Below are 7,500 nucleotides of genomic sequence, written 5' to 3' on the forward strand. Positions count from 1 at the left end.
TTAACCTAACTGTGGCTGTACCAGATTATCGCTTAACCTAACTGTGGCTGTACCAGATTATCGCTTAACCTAACTGTGGCTGTACCAGATTATCGCTTAACCTAACTGTGGCTGTACCAGATTATCGCTTAACCTAACTGTGGCTGTACCAGATTATCGCTTAACCTAACTGTGGCTGTACCAGATTATCGCTTAACCTAACTGTGGCTGTACCAGATTATCGCTTAACCTAACTGTGGCTGTACCAGATTGTCGCTTAACCTAACTGTGGCTGTACCAGATTATCGCTTAACCTAACTGTGGCTGTACCAGATTATCGCTTAACCTAACTGTGGCTGTACCAGATTATCGCTTAACCTAACTGTGGCTGTACCAGATTATCGCTTAACCTAACTGTGGCTGTACCAGATTATCGCTTAACCTAACTGTGGCTGTACCAGATTATCGCTTAACCTAACTGTGGCTGTACCAGATTATCGCTTAACCTAACTGTGGCTGTACCAGATTATCGCTTAACCTAACTGTGGCTGTACCAGATTATCGCTTAACCTAACTGTGGCTGTACCAGATTATCGCTTAACCTAACTGTGGCTGTACCAGATTATCGCTTAACCTAACTGTGGCTGTACCAGATTATCGCTTAACCTAACTGTGGCTGTACCAGATTATCGCTTAACCTAACTGTGGCTGTACCAGATTATCGCTTAACCTAACTGTGGTTGTACCAGATTATCCCTTAACCTAACTCAATTTGTCCCTTAACCTAACTCAATTTGTCCCTTAACCTAACTCAATTTGTCCCTTAACCTAACTCAATTTGTCCCTTAACCTAACTCAATTTGTCCCTTAACCTAACTCAATTTGTCCCTTAACCTAACTCAATTTGTCCCTTAACCTAACTCAATTTGTCCCTTAACCTAACTCAATTTGTCCCTTAACCTAACTCAATTTGTCCCTTAACCTAACTCAATTTGTCCCTTAACCTAACTCAATTTGTCCCTTAACCTAACTCAATTTGTCCCTTAACCTAACTCAATTTGTCCCTTAACCTAACCCACGTTGTCCCTTAACCTAACCCACGTTGTCCCTTAACCTAACCCACGTTGTCCCTTAACCTAACCCACGTTGTCCCTTAACCTAACCCACGTTGTCCCTTAACCTAACCCACGTTGTCCCTTAACCTAACCCACGTTGTCCCTTAACCTAACCCACGTTGTCCCTTAACCTAACCCACGTTGTCCCTTAACCTAACCCACGTTGTCCCTTAACCTAACCCACGTTGTCCCTTAACCTAACCCACGTTGTCCCTTAACCTAACCCACGTTGTCCCTTAACCTAACCCACGTTGTCCCTTAACCTAACCCACGTTGTCCCTTAACCTAACCCACGTTGTCCCTTAACCTAACCCACGTTGTCCCTTAACCTAACCCACGTTGTCCCTTAACCTAACCCACGTTGTCCCTTAACCTAACCCACGTTGTCCCTTAACCTAACCCACGTTGTCCCTTAACCTAACCCACGTTGTCCCTTAACCTAACCCACGTTGTCCCTTAACCTAACCCACGTTGTCCCTTTGCCTAACATAGTTCACTGCTCGGAATCTCTGGTGTCGTTGTTATCCTCATGTAGATGTCTTGCGAGTGTTGCTTACTTTCCACATATTCCCGCTATCCACTGTCAATTGTACTGCAATAGGACTATATCGCCCCCCCCCCCCCCTCTGCCCCTCTCTTTGTGTCTCCGTCCTCTCAAGCTGGTCGGTCTGGCGTTTGAGTGTTAAATGAGCCTCGCAGCTGTTCAGTTGCGTTCAGATGTCGACGCCCTCAGTGTACGTCGTGGTATGGTCTGTGTCCATTGTCCGCTGATGTCGTACGCGTAACCCACACGCTGTACCGATCATCGGTAGTTACGTACAGAGTGAAGTAGTGTGATACGTGTGACCGTACGCTGGCTGTGCCCAACGGTGTCGAATCTCAATTTCCATATGTTGTGCTCGATGCTACTTGTCTCGTCTCCCAATAACAGCTAGGTTGCACTGTGGTACGCCGTAGAGGCGTGTGGGAGGAACGTACGAACGCATTGTATGTCACCCTGGGTCGCTGGGGGTGGTGGTGCGGTGAGTCAGGTCAGGTCAGCGTGAGCCGTGTGATGTAGTGACGCGTGTATTCCGACTTTGTCGTATTGCCTCACACAAAGTGCTACCCTGGTGGACCGCGTTCCATATCTGGGACATGCCGCAGATGCCGGTTGACAGTGGATCGCGGAAGGGACATCGCATACGTGCGCGGGCCACCTTCCACGTGTTCTCTTCTGCACATGTCGCAGTGTGTATGTGGTCTGATGTAGCGTGTCGTGACACATGACATCCTGGCATGCAAGAATTGTTGAATTCGCAAATGTAGGTGGACATCTACGTTTACTGCCCAAGATACGCAAATGAACTGGAAATCCGTTGTTGAGCGGTTGTTCACGCTGGAGGTGAATCTGTGATGGCGACGATCGGTACAGCTATTAACCGGTTGTTTCAGCGGTACCCGCCACATCCACACACGTGACTAGGCCCATGTGGGTATGAAGCGATACGCGGCGGTGGCTTGGTGGGACTGTTCCCGGCCGGTGAAGGGGGGCCGCCCGGCGTGTTGGCCGCGCGCTGCGTGGGCGCACGCGCAACAGGCGGCTGGTGGGGGGCGCCGAGTGGCAGGAGCGCCAGCCGACGGGCTCGGCAGGCGGCGCAGCTACGCTGCGGCGCACCCTGCACGCGGCGCCTGGCGGCCAAAGTTGGTTCAGCCGAGCCCGGTGCGAAGCGCGGTGGACATCTGCAGTGTGCTGGTCTGATTGAGGACTGTGTGCGTTGAGGATGCGCCGCCGCCTGGCACTCGGCGCCGCGACGCCGTCTGCTGCTCGGTCGCCCCAGCGGTTCTCGCAGGTGGTTTGTATCGCAGTTGTGCGGACGTGTTGGCGCGTGCGCTGTGCTGGGAGAGTTCGCTTCTGCACCCAAGTGGGGCTTTGCCCTTGTGTGGCGCTGGCGTTGGAGCTGCCGGTCACCATAGGTGGCGCGTGTTGTCTCCCGCCGGCAATGCCACGACAGCACGCTCCCGGGCCTCTGTCGGCAGCGGCAAGCTCAGTTGGGAGCAAGGGTGTTCGCACTAAAACCGTCTACTCGCCTAACTCCGGGCGATTGCGCCTCTCTCGAAACCGATCAAGTACCTAGGACGGCGCTGCGCGCCGCCGGGACCTGAGAGGGTTTCGAGGTGTATCGTGCAGGGGAGCTCGGCCTCCTCCTGTTTGCAGAATAATTGAGCGGACGCTTGCGTGTTCGCGCGGGCCCCCGGGACACACTCCCGGGCGGCCGGCTGCTCAGCTCTAGTTGACGCAGCTCCCTGGTTGATCCTGCCAGTAGTCATATGCTTGTCTCAAAGATTAAGCCATGCATGTCTCAGTACAAGCCGCATTAAGGTGAAACCGCGAATGGCTCATTAAATCAGTTATGGTTCCTTAGATCGTACCCACGTTACTTGGATAACTGTGGTAATTCTAGAGCTAATACATGCAAACAGAGTCCCGACCAGAGATGGAAGGGACGCTTTTATTAGATCAAAACCAATCGGATTGGCTTGTCTGGTCCGTTTGCCTTGGTGACTCTGAATAACTTTGGGCTGATCGCACGGTCCTCGTACCGGCGACGCATCTTTCAAATGTCTGCCTTATCAACTGTCGATGGTAGGTTCTGCGCCTACCATGGTTGTAACGGGTAACGGGGAATCAGGGTTCGATTCCGGAGAGGGAGCCTGAGAAACGGCTACCACATCCAAGGAAGGCAGCAGGCGCGCAAATTACCCACTCCCGGCACGGGGAGGTAGTGACGAAAAATAACGATACGGGACTCATCCGAGGCCCCGTAATCGGAATGAGTACACTTTAAATCCTTTAACGAGTATCTATTGGAGGGCAAGTCTGGTGCCAGCAGCCGCGGTAATTCCAGCTCCAATAGCGTATATTAAAGTTGTTGCGGTTAAAAAGCTCGTAGTTGGATTTGTGTCCCACGCTGTTGGTTCACCGCCCGTCGGTGTTTAACTGGCATGTATCGTGGGACGTCCTGCCGGTGGGGCGAGCCGAAGGGGTGCTTTCGCGTCCCGAGGCGGACCCCGTTTAAATCCTACCAGGGTGCTCTTTGTTGAGTGTCTCGGTGGGCCGGCACGTTTACTTTGAACAAATTAGAGTGCTTAAAGCAGGCAAGCCCGCCTGAATACTGTGTGCATGGAATAATGGAATAGGACCTCGGTTCTATTTTGTTGGTTTTCGGAACCCGAGGTAATGATTAATAGGGACAGGCGGGGGCATTCGTATTGCGACGTTAGAGGTGAAATTCTTGGATCGTCGCAAGACGAACAGAAGCGAAAGCATTTGCCAAGTATGTTTTCATTAATCAAGAACGAAAGTTAGAGGTTCGAAGGCGATCAGATACCGCCCTAGTTCTAACCATAAACGATGCCAGCCAGCGATCCGCCGCAGTTCCTCCGATGACTCGGCGGGCAGCCTCCGGGAAACCAAAGCTTTTGGGTTCCGGGGGAAGTATGGTTGCAAAGCTGAAACTTAAAGGAATTGACGGAAGGGCACCACCAGGAGTGGAGCCTGCGGCTTAATTTGACTCAACACGGGAAACCTCACCAGGCCCGGACACCGGAAGGATTGACAGATTGATAGCTCTTTCTTGATTCGGTGGGTGGTGGTGCATGGCCGTTCTTAGTTGGTGGAGCGATTTGTCTGGTTAATTCCGATAACGAACGAGACTCTAGCCTGCTAACTAGTCGCGTGACATCCTTCGTGCTGTCAGCGATTACTTTTCTTCTTAGAGGGACAGGCGGCTTCTAGCCGCACGAGATTGAGCAATAACAGGTCTGTGATGCCCTTAGATGTTCTGGGCCGCACGCGCGCTACACTGAAGGAATCAGCGTGTCTTCCTAGGCCGAAAGGTCGGGGTAACCCGCTGAACCTCCTTCGTGCTAGGGATTGGGGCTTGCAATTGTTCCCCATGAACGAGGAATTCCCAGTAAGCGCGAGTCATAAGCTCGCGTTGATTACGTCCCTGCCCTTTGTACACACCGCCCGTCGCTACTACCGATTGAATGATTTAGTGAGGTCTTCGGACTGGTACGCGGCATCGACTCTGTCGTTGCCGATGCTACCGGAAAGATGACCAAACTTGATCATTTAGAGGAAGTAAAAGTCGTAACAAGGTTTCCGTAGGTGAACCTGCGGAAGGATCATTACCGACTAGACTGCATGTCTTTCGATGTGCGTGTCGTGTCGTGTCGCGCAACACGCTACCTGTACGGCAGTGGCCGTGCGCCGCGTGCGGAACCACGCGTGCCTCTCAAAACTAGCGGAAGTGTTGTTGTTGTTGTGTGGTACGAGCGCTGAAGCTCTGGAGCGGCTGGCCTGCGGTACCTGGCGCCTGGCGCCGGTTTTGAATGACGTTCGCCCGAGTGCCTGTCCGCCCCGGTGTGGAGCCGTACGACGCCCATCGGCTGTGAGGCCGTTGGACACAAAAAAATAGTGGAACAGGGGCCGTCAGACGCCTCAGTCCCGCAAATGCTGCTGTCTTGAAAGAGACAGTGGGAGACTGAAAAGGAAAAGATCACCCAGGACGGTGGATCACTCGGCTCGTGGGTCGATGAAGAACGCAGCAAATTGCGCGTCGACATGTGAACTGCAGGACACATGAACATCGACGTTTCGAACGCACATTGCGGTCCATGGATTCCGTTCCCGGGCCACGTCTGGCTGAGGGTCGGCTACGTATACTGAAGCGCGCGGCGTTTGTCCCGCTTCGGAGACGTGGGAGTGTCGTGGTCGCCTGTGTGGCCGGCCGCGTCTCCTTAAACGTGCGATGCGCGCCCGTCGCCTGGCGGTTCGCATACCGGTACTTTCTCGGTAGCGTGCACAGCCGGCTGGCGGTGTGGCGTGCGACACCTCGTACAACGACCTCAGAGCAGGCGAGACTACCCGCTGAATTTAAGCATATTACTAAGCGGAGGAAAAGAAACTAACAAGGATTCCCCCAGTAGCGGCGAGCGAACAGGGAAGAGTCCAGCACCGAACCCCGCAGGCTGCCGCCTGTCGTGGCATGTGGTGTTTGGGAGGGTCCACTACCCCGACGCCTCGCGCCGAGCCCAAGTCCAACTTGAATGAGGCCACGGCCCGTAGAGGGTGCCAGGCCCGTAGCGGCCGGTGCGAGCGTCGGCGGGACCTCTCCTTCGAGTCGGGTTGCTTGAGAGTGCAGCTCCAAGTGGGTGGTAAACTCCATCTGAGACTAAATATGACCACGAGACCGATAGCGAACAAGTACCGTGAGGGAAAGTTGAAAAGAACTTTGAAGAGAGAGTTCAAAAGTACGTGAAACCGTTCTGGGGTAAACGTGAGAAGTCCGAAAGGTCGAACGGGTGAGATTCACGCCCATCCGGCCACTGGCCCCCGCCCTCGGCAGATGGGGCCGGCCGCCCGCGCGGAGCAATCCGCGGCGGGGTCGTGTCCGGTTGCCTTTCCACTCGCCGCGGGGTGGGGCCGTTCCGGTGTGCGGTGGGCCGCACTTCTCCCCTAGTAGGACGTCGCGACCCGCTGGGTGCCGGCCTACGGCCCGGGTGCGCAGCCTGTCCTTCCGCGGGCCTCGGTTCGCGTCTGTTGGGCAGAGCCCCGGTGTCCTGGCTGGCTGCTCGGCGGTATATCTGGAGGAGTCGATTCGCCCCTTTGGGCGCTCGGGCTCCCGGCAAGCGCGCGCGGTTCTTCCCGGATGACGGACCTACCTGGCCCGGCCCCGGACCCGCGCCGCTGTTGGCTCGGGATGCTCTCGGGCGGAATAATCGCTCCCGTCAGCGGCGCTTCAGCTTTGGACAATTTCACGACCCGTCTTGAAACACGGACCAAGGAGTCTAACATGTGCGCGAGTCATTGGGCTGTACGAAACCTAAAGGCGTAATGAAAGTGAAGGTCTCGCCTTGCGCGGGCCGAGGGAGGATGGGGCTTCCCCGCCCTTCACGGGGCGGCGGCCTCCGCACTCCCGGGGCGTCTCGTCCTCATTGCGAGGTGAGGCGCACCTAGAGCGTACACGTTGGGACCCGAAAGATGGTGAACTATGCCTGGCCAGGACGAAGTCAGGGGAAACCCTGATGGAGGTCCGTAGCGATTCTGACGTGCAAATCGATCGTCGGAGCTGGGTATAGGGGCGAAAGACTAATCGAACCATCTAGTAGCTGGTTCCCTCCGAAGTTTCCCTCAGGATAGCTGGTGCTCGTACGAGTCTCATCCGGTAAAGCGAATGATTAGAGGCCTTGGGGCCGAAACGACCTCAACCTATTCTCAAACTTTAAATGGGTGAGATCTCCGGCTTGCTTGATATGCTGAAGCCGCGAGCAAACGACTCGGATCGGAGTGCCAAGTGGGCCACTTTTGGTAAGCAGAACTGGCGCTGTGGGATGAACCAAACGCCGAGTTAAGGCGCCC

General features: G+C 54.7%; 3 non-coding genes across 3 annotated transcripts in view; all 3 read left to right on the plus strand.

Moving 5' to 3' along the window:
- Positions 1-3,377: 3,377 nt before the first annotated feature.
- On the plus strand, positions 3,378-5,270 carry LOC126325554 (small subunit ribosomal RNA). Its single transcript, XR_007560160.1, has one exon. It is a non-coding gene; the product is annotated as a small subunit ribosomal RNA (ribosomal RNA).
- A 369-nt stretch (positions 5,271-5,639) lies between these two features.
- Positions 5,640-5,794, plus strand: LOC126325565 (5.8S ribosomal RNA). The gene has a single exon (XR_007560171.1). It is a non-coding gene; the product is annotated as a 5.8S ribosomal RNA (ribosomal RNA).
- A 188-nt stretch (positions 5,795-5,982) lies between these two features.
- The window catches only part of LOC126325560 (large subunit ribosomal RNA), a 4,222-nt gene continuing 2,704 nt past the window's right edge, over positions 5,983-7,500 (plus strand). Inside the window, exon 1 of the ribosomal RNA XR_007560166.1 lies at positions 5,983-7,500. This exon is cut by the window's right edge and continues 2,704 nt beyond it. This is a non-coding gene — a ribosomal RNA (large subunit ribosomal RNA).

Source organism: Schistocerca gregaria, unplaced genomic scaffold (assembly GCF_023897955.1).
Source record: "Schistocerca gregaria isolate iqSchGreg1 unplaced genomic scaffold, iqSchGreg1.2 ptg000926l, whole genome shotgun sequence".
NCBI classification, from domain to species: Eukaryota; Metazoa; Arthropoda; class Insecta; order Orthoptera; family Acrididae; genus Schistocerca; species Schistocerca gregaria.